Source organism: Triturus cristatus, chromosome 7, assembly GCF_964204655.1.
Source record: "Triturus cristatus chromosome 7, aTriCri1.1, whole genome shotgun sequence".
In the NCBI taxonomy this organism is placed as follows: Eukaryota; Metazoa; Chordata; class Amphibia; order Caudata; family Salamandridae; genus Triturus; species Triturus cristatus.
Window position 1 is genome coordinate 694,781,963 of NC_140590.1, and position 11,683 is coordinate 694,793,645.

Genomic DNA, 11,683 nt, shown 5'->3' on the forward strand with positions numbered 1-11,683 from the left:
GTGAAAAAATACACCAAATAATGAAGTAACACTACTAGAAAATGTGCTGCGTTATTTGCCTTTTCTTGCACCAAAATATAGTGAACACTGCCACATAATTTGGTCTTCTGCTAACTAACTCCAATGGCCCTGCCTATAGGGTGTACCTATATGTTGTCAAAAGTGCTCATAGCTACCACCCGGGACTGTGCAGGGGGAACTCGCAAAAAGAAAATATAGCGTTCACTCCGTTTATGATAAAGCTTTGAATAGGTGTCAGGTTTTGCTACTCGCCTTTACACATAAGGAAAAAGGCAATTTTGAGGCAAGAATATCCCATGGCATAATACGCTTCTTTACTGGCTCTGCATGGTTTCATTTTGAAGCAGATCCCTGGGGGCCACAGATCAGCAGAGGAGTCCACAGCCCTGCGAGGATCGAGTCTCCGCAGTCTCCAGGTCACGTGTGAAGCCCTCTGTGTTTTCCAGTTGATGGGCGTGGTTAAAGGGTTGGTATTGAGTTACTCCCTGGGGTGGAGTGGCTAACTAGAGGCCTTATAGGCGAATCAGTTGCGGAGACTCTCAGACGGCTCTAGCAAACCTCAGGGGAAGTTAGCAGGCACTGTGGAAAGAGTGCAGGAGTAAAACGAAATGCTCCTCCCTGGAGATGAATGCAACTACAGCACAGTATTAATGATCCTAATCGGTGAAAACTACTAGTTTAGAATAGGCCTGGGCGGTAAATTACGTTCCGCTCGCAGAATTTGGGTAATTTCGCGTTCCGCGGAGAACGCGGAATTGCCCAAAATTCTGCGTTCTGCAGCTTCGCGGAATTTTTGCTTGTTCGCGTTCTCAAAATGCGTAGCCGCAAGATATTTCCCCCCGAGCACGCAAACAGCGTTCGCGAACAGGAAAATAGCATTGCGAACAAGCAGTTCCGCGTGTTTCCGGGATTTCTGCATGCTCGCGGAGATTTTTTACAGTTTCGCGGAGCTTTGCGTAGCGCGACTACGAAAATTCCGCCCACCCCTAGTTTAGATTATCAGGAGTGTAGTTAAGAGCAACTTATACCCCTCATGCAGCATACCCATTCTACAGGTTCTCACACAGTGGTTAGGTCGAATGATAACCCAAAACCGACCAGTTGAGTCGCAGAAGAGCGGTTCATGTTACATAACTTACATTGCTTCATACTCTGTACCCAGCAAAGGTAAATCACATGAGTTCTCATCCAGGGCCTGTTCTCAGCTGGATTCCACCATCAAAGCGACGTGCCAGGTTGTGTGCGCACACTGCCCTTGGCTGGCTCCACCACAGTATGCTCCAAACCATCTTCCCTTCCTCTCTCTCCTCCGCCATTTTGTGGCAATCTCGTGGAAAAATGAATCCAGGCCAGTTCTCTTCAGCTCTAATGTTTAAGACATGCTTATAAGCATAATCAGACCGGACAGCAGGAAAGGTCACACCTGTAGCGCATCAAAAGATGGCAGTTTTCCTTTTTATAAAAGACCAGGATAAAAGTGGAGTAAATTAAAAAGTTGTCATCTAGTGTTTTAAATCATCGGCCATTTTGAAATTGCGTGGGATAGCATGTGGTCCCATTGTATGGCTGATACTGCAGCTCAGAGAGGCTCAAATATGGAGACAACTGTTGTATTGTGGGCTTGTTATTAGACTTGCATGGAATCCTGTTGATGTCACACTGCTATGGTGATGACATCATGAGATTCCATGTCAGTTGATACTGAGGCAGTTAATGGTGCCTGGCTCGTTTACAGGTTTATGCCAATAAACTTTATAGAGGACTACCACCTTCTAGTTCTGCGTGCTTACTTTATTACATTATCTGGCGACGAGCGAGGGATTAGGCACCTGTTGAGTCTTTTTGGTAGAGCAACCTGTATTACCTTTAAGAGCAGCTGTCCAGGGCGTAGGTCGGTCTTAGGTCTGTCACCTGGACGCATTCCTGTGACGCAGTGTTCCTGTGCCTGACTAGATCTCCTTCCTGCCGCTTGGTGTGGGAGTTCCTGCCTGTCCTTGTTGCCACCTGTGTTCCAACTGGAGCAGTGCCTTATTTCTGCCTCTACAGCACCGTCTTGGCAGGAGTGGTTTCCTTCCTGTCCCCGGCGGAGCATCCTGCTCCTGACCGCCACCGTGGGTGAAACCATCGTCATTGCCTGCGTAGTGATTTCAGCAAAAGCCGGTCAGGCTTCAAAGTTTCTAGTAAAGCATCAGGATTTTGTTCCGGTTATTAGTGCCGATGTGAGTACCTATCTCACGTTTTTTAGGGTGACACTCACTGTGACATGGAGTATTGCACCAATGCGGTGTGTTCGGCAGGTCTTCCCTGTTGTGTGTTCAGTCCTATGCATTCCAATAACACAGTGGATGATTTCATATTTGGGTACCACGGACAGCTGTGAGTTTGCTTGTGGCAGTGCCTAAGTCTACTGACTCAGAAGGGATCTTTAAAGAAAGAACATAATGAAACAAAATAATTTTTACCTGCTTCATCTGTGCTACTTGCTGTAGTGACTTCCTGTGATATCCTTTTGTTTTTGGACTTCTCATTATTATCTTATTTGGTTACAGCGTCCTCTACCATCAGTCGCGGCTCACATGACTCGCAGGGGTCGGGTGTCATTTTTTTTTTTTTTTAAACTTACCTTACCGGGTCCCGCACCGTCTCCCCTCCTGGCCGGGCACCGACTACTGCATTTCCTGGATCAGGAAGCATCAAGCATGCATCCTCCCTCCATTCCCTAAGCCAATCACAACGCTGCAAAGGCAATGGCAGCGTTGTGATTGGTACGGACAGCGCCCAGCCGGGGGCGCTGTCTGTAGGAAGGCCATTTTCTCTATGTAGGCTGCATGTAGCCTACATGGAGAAAACATAGTGTGCATGACTGGTTTGGTCAGACCCAGAGGGCCGACCAAACAGTCGGGCCCGCCGCAGTGGGCAAGCCACTCCTCCCCAACCCGCCTACCCTCAACCAGGCATACCCCGCCTTCTGCTTTCTCGCAGCGTGAGAAGCAGAAACATAAAATGGTATTCAAAATACCATTTTATGTTTCTGCTTCTCGCACTGCGAGAATGCAGTGTGGCGATGCTCCTCTGCCCTAATGGAGGAACCGCCCCGGTCAAATACATATTTTTTTATATCCTTGAAGAGAGTTTCCTGCAATATGAATATTAGTCAGTCAATCACAGTTCCACCATCATTTTTGTTACAGCAGGGAGACCCACCCATTGAGTGGGAGAATTGGTCTGAAATGTATGATAATTACATTTTAGTGTTGGGAGTCACAAATATTTCACTTGCGTGGAAAAAGGATATTTTGATGGGGTGTTTGGGCCTGAAGGTCAGCACATTTTTAAATAGTTTCCTGAGGCAAATGAACAAAATGGTGATGTTATAGAGGATGTGTTTAAGGAAGCTAAGCTGAGATTACAAATTCGCTGTGTCAAAACCGTGAATACAGTAATAAGAACACAAGTTTTATATGCAACCACAGCAATTTGGTGAGTCTATTGTTGAGGTTGTAGCTCGGTTGCATGAGGTTGCTGCTAATGGCACGTTTGGTCCCATGACTGATGAAATGATTAGGAACCAACTAATCATTCAGTGTAGCAGCAAGAAAATCCAGGAGAGGTTCTTGGCTACATCTGATCCGACTCTGAAGGATTCTATCAAAACAGCTAAAATAGTGAAGGAGTCGGAGAGGTGCATGCAGGAAATGCAAAGGCTGGATGTTAAGTCTGAGGGTGCCGTAGCCAGAGTAGATGATGAGGACCAGCTGGTTAATGCTGTAAGGAAAACACTATTTGAAAAACTTGGGTTTAACCAAATCCGCAGGGAAAGGTACCATCGAGAAATTTTGGCCAAATCTGAACTCACAAAAAAGTCAGGGTACCTGGTCTTGTCATAGGTGTGGTACTTTCTCGCACTTACCAGATTCCAAGAATTGGTTTTCTATTGGTAGGGACTGTTATAAATGTGGGAGAAAAGGTCACTTTACATGTGTTTGCAAAGCCTCAAGCAAAACAGTTGCCCCTCTGGAAGAAGTGGGCGGAGAGTCTGACCACAGGGTGTTGGTAGTGGACGAGAAGTACCAAATTAAAAAAAGAAGAATACGACCCAAGGCTGAATTCAAGATTAATGACAAAATGTCTGTGTTGATGGTAGATTCAGGCTCCTTATACACAATTGTTTTGAAGCACGTTTGATGACCTGTGGCCAAAGGGAAAGTTGAAAATGTCACCTGTTATCCTGAAAGGCAAAGCCCTAGACTGCTCCAGTTCAGGAAGACCTGGCTTTTCAGATGACCCCAACAGAGCCCCCCTACAAGTGCCCTGAGACCCTAATGGGCGAGTAGTGCACTTTACAAACCCCCAATTGATTGAAAGGCTATCAGGGAGCTGACATAGGCATCAGGAGTTACTTCTCAGCAGAGATAGAGTTTAAAGGTCCTGCGACAAATGGCAGAGTATATATATAGTGGCTGATGGACCTCCTATATTGGGGTGGTCCCATCAGTATGACCTGCATATCATTGTGAATCCTAGGGCCAAGGCACAAGTGTTGGTCACTGAAGAAGGAGAGCTGGAAGACTTGCTGAAGGGATTCGAATGATTATTTGAGGATCGTTTCAGCTGAGTCCAAGACTATCAACACAAAATAGTTTTGAAAGAAAATGTCTTTCCTGTTGAGCACTGCGTTAGGAAGGTGCTGCTCGTGCAGAGGTCAAGTCCATCATTGATCAAATGCTCAGAGACAAAATTATCAGGGCTTCTTGGTGCTGCAATCAACTTGCTATTCTGGTCAGGGAGGTGAGACTGTGGCTAGACTTGGGACGGTTTACCGGCTCCTCTACAACACAGGACAGCCATCACTTAGTCCTACAGCATCCACAATAGTTAAAATAAACACTCACAATGCCAAAACCTCGCTTATCTTTACATAAAAGCGAGACCAATTAGCGTTGCTAATGCTTTTTTTTTTTTTTTTAAGTCAAATGTCTCTCACGATTGAGGTGATCTTCCACTGCAGTTTTTCTAGTGACCACATAGTGGCACTCAAATGCAGCAAACTGGTGTTTAAACATGCTCTAGTTTCATATTTGCAGTCAACAAAATGAATGCGTTTGTAGCAGGACAAATTGCGACGCAAAACAAGCATTTGCAATGCAATAGGTCTTGCAATGCTGAAAATTTGAGCTATTGGAGTTGCAATATTATTTGTAATTCAAAAGGTAACATTTTCAGTAATGCAAGACCTATTGTATTGCAAATGCTTGCTTAATCTTGATATTACCTCTGGGAACCCATGAGTTCTTCAGCAGGCCCGTGGAAAACAGTCTAAATGTTCCCCCTCCAGAAAACAGCATGGATGGACGCTGCACTTGCATGATGGGAGGGGGCGAGAGATGGCCAGAGCTGGCCAACCAAAAGAATCAATTGGTGACGACTGCTAGGAGGGAACCAAGCACCGAAAGACAGGACAGATGCACAATATTAACCAACAGGAGAAAGGAAATTTGAAAAACCAGCCCAACTAACCAACCAAAGTGGTGGGCGTGTCCAAAGTCCCCCATAGCCCACATACCAAATACACCATGCCTCGCAGAGGAGCAATGCACTGCCCAGGCTCGACCTAAAAGCTCCTACGGGCAGGTCAAACACAGACAGAGGCAAGGGAGATTGCCAAAGAAATCATCCTATCTTGAGCAAGCATTGGCACTGTGCAGTATTGTGTCCAATGTAGTCTCACGACAGACAGCTGGAGCGGTCTGTAGTGAGACCACAAAAAGAGGCCCTGGGAAAATGTACAGCTGCATAAATAGTGTGCTAAGACGTCAAAGTGCATAAAAAAAATACCAATCATATGATCTTTAAGACATAACAAAAAAGCTCAAGAGGAAACTAATGCAATACAGATCCAGCACGAAATGCTCGACTGAAAAAAATGAACCTTTAGGTAATGTGCTTGGAGGCACCTTACAAATATTAATGTTTGGGTGCACAAGACGACTTCTCGTTTCTTTATCTTCGGTAACTTCCAGTACTCTCCATTAGGTTGTGGTGTTCTCAAGCTTTGGTAAAGAAGTGAGCTGCAGAGGAGAACACGAAAAGTATGTGTCACAATATTTGACTGGAATTCAGTCTGCATCATCAATATATCATTACCTATTGTTACGGGGAAGAGTCGGGAAATCAGATATTGAATCTGAGGTTAGGGGAGCTTTGACTCAAATAATATGCTGAAAGTGGACTCATTTTATGGCCTGGCTTGACAGGGTAGCTGTCGCCAAACAATTATTGTGAGCATCCCTAAAGAGGTGCTCTGGTTCCGCAGGGGAGCTAGAAATACATATTTTGATTGGCAGAAATTGTGTGCTCCCACAAAAAAAGAGCTTGCCTTCCACACAACTGTGATCATTCTCTTTATTCAGCTGCCTACGTTTGAACATTCAGGGGCATACAGATGACACTGGAATGCTTTATTAAAGTGTCTTAGATCCCTAGATAATTCAGATTGTTGTCTTCGGTAGCAACACAGATGGGACATAGGCAGCCATTAACTAACATGGAGGATTTTTAGGTCTGGCTGGAAAGTGCAACTGTCACCTGACATTTTACCCTACACCAATATTATTCTACGGTTCTCTGCTTCCATACAAATACATATCTATTCATGCTACTTACTTGCAATGCTTCACATTACCATACAGCATTCCATAAAGCCAGACCGTCTTCGCATTGCCAATGATTAAGGCTCCCAGTTATCCGTTTAAACAGATTTTTACATATAAATGCAGACGGAAAAGGCAAATGCTACTTACCAGTATGCATCTGTTCTTGGCATGTAGAGCTGTGGATCTACACACTGTGCATAGATCGCCATCTGGCGTTGGGCCCGGATGTTGCAGTTGTTTTTCTCTTGGAAAGTCTTTGGAAGTCACGAGGTATGTGACTCCTCCTTTTGATCGTATTGCGCATGGGCTTCGGGTCCATCCTCAGATTGTTTTTCGCCAGCAGGGAAATGATGGAGCGTAGTAATAAACAGTGAAGATGCCCATGTATGTTGTATCTGAATAAGAAATACTGGAACAGATAAAGGTAGCCGGGTGGGCGTGTGTAGATCTGCAGCTCTACATACCAAGAACAGATGCATACTGGTAGGTAGCATTTGCCGTTCGAGGCATAGGAGCTGCAGATTACACACTGTGCATAGATTGTATAGCAGTACCCATCCGTAGCGGTGACCACCAGTATCTGTTGCAGTGGTTTGAAACAATGTTTTGAGTACAGCCTGGCCCACGCTAGCCTGTTGCTTAGCCTGCACATCTACACAATAGTGTTTAGTGAAAGTATGCGGTGTTGACCATGTTCCCTAAGAATGCCATGGAAGCCCCTATCTTACGTGTAGAGTGGGCTTTAGGCGGAACAGATAGCGTTTGTTCTGCTTTGTGGTAGCAAATCTGAATGCATTTGACAATCCACCTAGCTATCCCAGATTTGGAGATAGGGTTGCCTTTATGTGGTGGTGAGAAGGAAACAGTTGTTTGGTCTTACGAAAGGGTTGTGTTCTCTCGATGTAGTAGAGTAGGGCTCGTTTGACATCTAATGTGTGGAGAGCTCTTTCTGCAACGGTTTGTGGTTGTGAGAATACAGGTAGCTCCACAGATTGGTTTAGGTGAAAAGTAGAAATTACTTTAGGGAGGAATTTTGGATTAGTACGGAGAATAACCTTGTTATGGTGCATTTGCAGAAAAGGTTCTTGAATGGCGAGTGCTTGTATTTCAGTGACCCTTCTGAGGTAAGTGATGGCTACAAGAAAGGCAGTTTTCCATGATAGGAATTGAAGTTCACATTTGTGTAGAGGTTCAAAGGGTGGCCCCATTACTCTAGTGAGAAAGATATTTAGGTTCCACACAGTTGAGGGTGGCACTCTGGGGGGAATTCTTCTTTTGATGCCTTCCATGAAGGCTTTTATGGCAGGTACTCGAAAGAGTGATAGATGTTGCCTGTTTTGCAGGTAAGCTCCTATGGCTGCAAGGTGCAGTCTAATAGACGTGTAGGCTAGATTGCATCTTTGGAGGTGTAGTAAATAGCCTATTATGTGTTGAATGGACACATCTAGGGGAGCAAAGTTATTGTTGTGGCAATAGACCACAAAACGTTTCCACTTGGCTGCGTCGCAAGCTCTAGTGGTAGGTCGCCTAGCTTCTCTAATGACATTCATACAGTCAGGAGGAAGATTCAGATAACCGAATTCTAGGATTTCAGGAGCCAGATCGCAAGGTTGAGCTGAGCTGGGTCCGGGTGTCTGATCTCTCCATGGTTCTGGGTTAAGAGGCTTGGAGAGAGAGGTGTAACTTTTGGTGCAGTACTACAGATAGTTCCAGCAGCGTGGTGTACCACAGTTGTCTGGCCCACGTTTGAACTACTAGGATGAGAGTGAGGGAGTGTTGTTGTAGTTTGCGCACCACTAAGGGAATGGGTGGGAGAGGCAGAAAAAAAGTACGCAAATCTGCCTGACCAGTTAATCCATATCGCATTGCCTCTGGACAATGGGTGTGGATATCTGGCGGCGAAGCTTGGCAATTTGGCGTTTGTGGGTGGCGAAGAGGTCTATCTGTGGATGCCCTCACATTTGAAAGTACGGGTGAAGAACTTGTGGCTGGAGTTCCCACTCGTGGATTTGTTGTGTGTGTCTGCTCAGCAGATCTGCTATAGTGTTCTGGACTCCTGGGACATGTTTGGCTAGGTCAAAGATTTTTTGGGGTATGGCCCATCTCCATATGCTCTGTGCTAGTTGAGAGAGCTGCAGAGAGTGTGTGCCGCCTTGTTTTTGTACATAGTACATGGCGGTCATGTTGTCTGTGCGGACTAGGACGGCCTTGCCTGATATGTGTGTCTGAAATGCCTTTAGTGCTAAGAATATTGCTAGTAGCTCCAGATAGTTGATGTGGAGCAACTTTTGCTGAGGTGTCCACCTGCCCTACATGGTGTGATGTAGTAGGTGAGCTCCCCAGCCGGAGAGCGATGCGTCCGCTGTCAGTACTATCTGAGGAACAGGGTCCAGGAACGGTCGCCCTTTGGAAAGGTTTTTGGTGGTCCACCACTGCAGAGAGCGATGGGCACGACCTTCTACCAACACCAGATCTGTTAGTTGACCCTGGGCCTGGTTCCATTGGCGCGGTAAGCATTCTTGGAGAGGACGCATCTGGAGTCTTGCATGAGGTCCTATGAATATGCAAGAGGCCATCATTCCTATGAGTTGCATGAACACTCGAGCTGTAAGAGAGTGTTCTGGCTGAAATTTTGCACGTAGGGCCTGAATGTTTGCTATCCTGGCAGGACTGGGGTAGGCTAGCGCTCGAGGTGTCTATCGTGGCACCTAGGTATTGCTTTCTGTGGGATGGTTGCAGATGGGACTTCGTGTGGTTTACTGTGAAGCCCAGTTGGCGAAATAGGTGTATAGTTGCATGAGTGTGTTGTACACACTGGTGGTATGAGCTGGCTTTTATTAGCCAGTCGTCCAGGTATGGGAAGACGTATATGTGTTGTCTTCGCAGATGTGCTGCCACGACCGCTAGGCACTTGGTAAACTCGCGGTGCTGTGGTGATTCCGAATGGGAGCACTTTGAATTGATAGTGTTGACCGTCCACTACAAACCTGAGATATTTTCTGTGAGCTGGGTGAACGGGAATGTGGAAATAGGCGTCCTTGAGGTCTAGGGTGGCAAGGAAGTTGTTTTGGGAGAGCAGGGGAAGTACCTGCTGAAGTGTGAAGTGGAAATGGTCTGAATGTATATAGTGATTTAGGGGTCTGAGGATCAGGATGGGCCTTAGAGTGTCGTCCCTTATTGGTATGAGGAAATATAGGGAGTATACTCCCATATTTTGTTGTTGGGTAGGAACTGGCTCTTTATCACTCTTTTGTAGGAGGGAGATTACCTCCTGCTTGAGAAGTGACGAATGTTCCTGTGATATTGGGCAGTGTTTTGGTGGAATGTTTGGGGGGATTGATTTTAGTTCGAGGCAATAGCCTGACCGAATTATTTGTGTCACCCATTTGTCTGAGGCGATAGTAGCCCAGACATGAAGGAAATTTTGTAGTCTGCCCCCGACTGGAGTGGGATGGTCTGGGGGGAGTGAAGGGAAGTCATTGGGTAGGAGTGGAGGCAGAGCGGGAGGTATTAGTTTTGCCTCTGCCTTTATTGTGGTTACCCCTGTAGCCACCTCTCTGGTAACCCCTAGAGAAGGTGGATTGTGTAGGGGCTTTATATGAGGTAGAAGCGCTGTCGGAGGAGTAGCCTCTAGATGTGCTTCGAAAGGAAGAACGGCGAAAGAGGCATCTAGGAGGGTGTGACTGTAAGGTTCCCATAGATTTTGCCACATCTGTGTCTTTCTTCATCCTCAAGGGCTACGTCTACGTTTGGGCCAAAGAGATGTTCTTGGTCAAAGGGGTGGTTAAGGATGGAAGCCTGTACCTCTGGTTTAAAACCGGAAACGCACAGCCAGGCATGCCTACGGCAGTGTCGGCAACATCGAGGGCACAGCGTATGGAGGGGTTGGTGATGGTTTTTCCCTCCTGGATTAGCTCGTTGGCTCTATTCTTGTACTTGTCAGGGAGGTGCTGCATGATTGCTTCTAGATCATAATGCGCCCTGTCGTATCGTGCTAAAAGCGCTTGTATGTTCGCAATGCGCCATATGTTGGCCCCCTGAGATGCTGTTTGCTTGCCAGAGGCATCTAGAAGTTTGGACTCTTTATCGGGTGGTGGTGCCTCGCCTGATGCCTGGGAGTTTGCACGTTTCCTTGCAGTGGAGACTACTAGGGAGTCTAGTGGTGCGGGCCCTCTGATGTAGGTGGGGTCTGTAGGGGCGGCCTAATATTTCTTTTCGATACGGGGGTTGATGACCCTGGCTCTGACTGGGTCTTTAAAGACCTCTGGCATGTTGTTTGATAACACCTTTAAGCATGAGCAGAACAGAAGTGGCCCTGTGGGTGGTATCGAAAGTGTCTAGGAGGAAGTCCTCCTCCACGGGGTCTGTATGGAGATCAACTCCGTGGTAGTGTGCAGCCCTATGTAGCAGCTGGTTAAACCCCATAGTGTCTTCTGGGGTGGGGGGGGGACGGTCTTGAAGGGTAAATGTCGTCCTGCGGGACGTTAGGGACGTCTGGGATGTTGTAGTTGTCCCATGGGTCTGGGGAGCCTGTAAGAGTGGGGTCTCCAGTGGGTTGGTCATGGGGACCCTCTCCTATGTCTTCATAGACATCGTCATCATCCTCATCTGGAGAGGGTGTGGGGGAATGATGAGGTAGGGGAGGCGGAGGAGATGGAGGAGGGGGTGAGGGTAGTCTCAATGGGGCGGTACCACAGTCCCTTTTCTTTGGAAGTGGAGCCGGGGAAGGCTTGTCCAGCGGCCTCTTTTTGATGCTGATCACCAAATGTCTAGTTTTAGGGTCTTAAGTAAGAGTTTTTTGGAGCGGATCGGGCCGAAACAGTTTCTGTGAGTGGTCGATCCGTCGACGCCGAAGTGGTCGGAGCCGGTGGTTGTTTAGTCTTGGAATCATCAGTTCGTTGTTTTGAACTGTGTGGTTTAGACATGTCCAGTTGTTTCCTCGGTTCCGAGATGGCTTTCGGCTTCGAGGTGTGGGTGTCGATGGGTTTGGCTTTCCTGCTCAGTTCCGA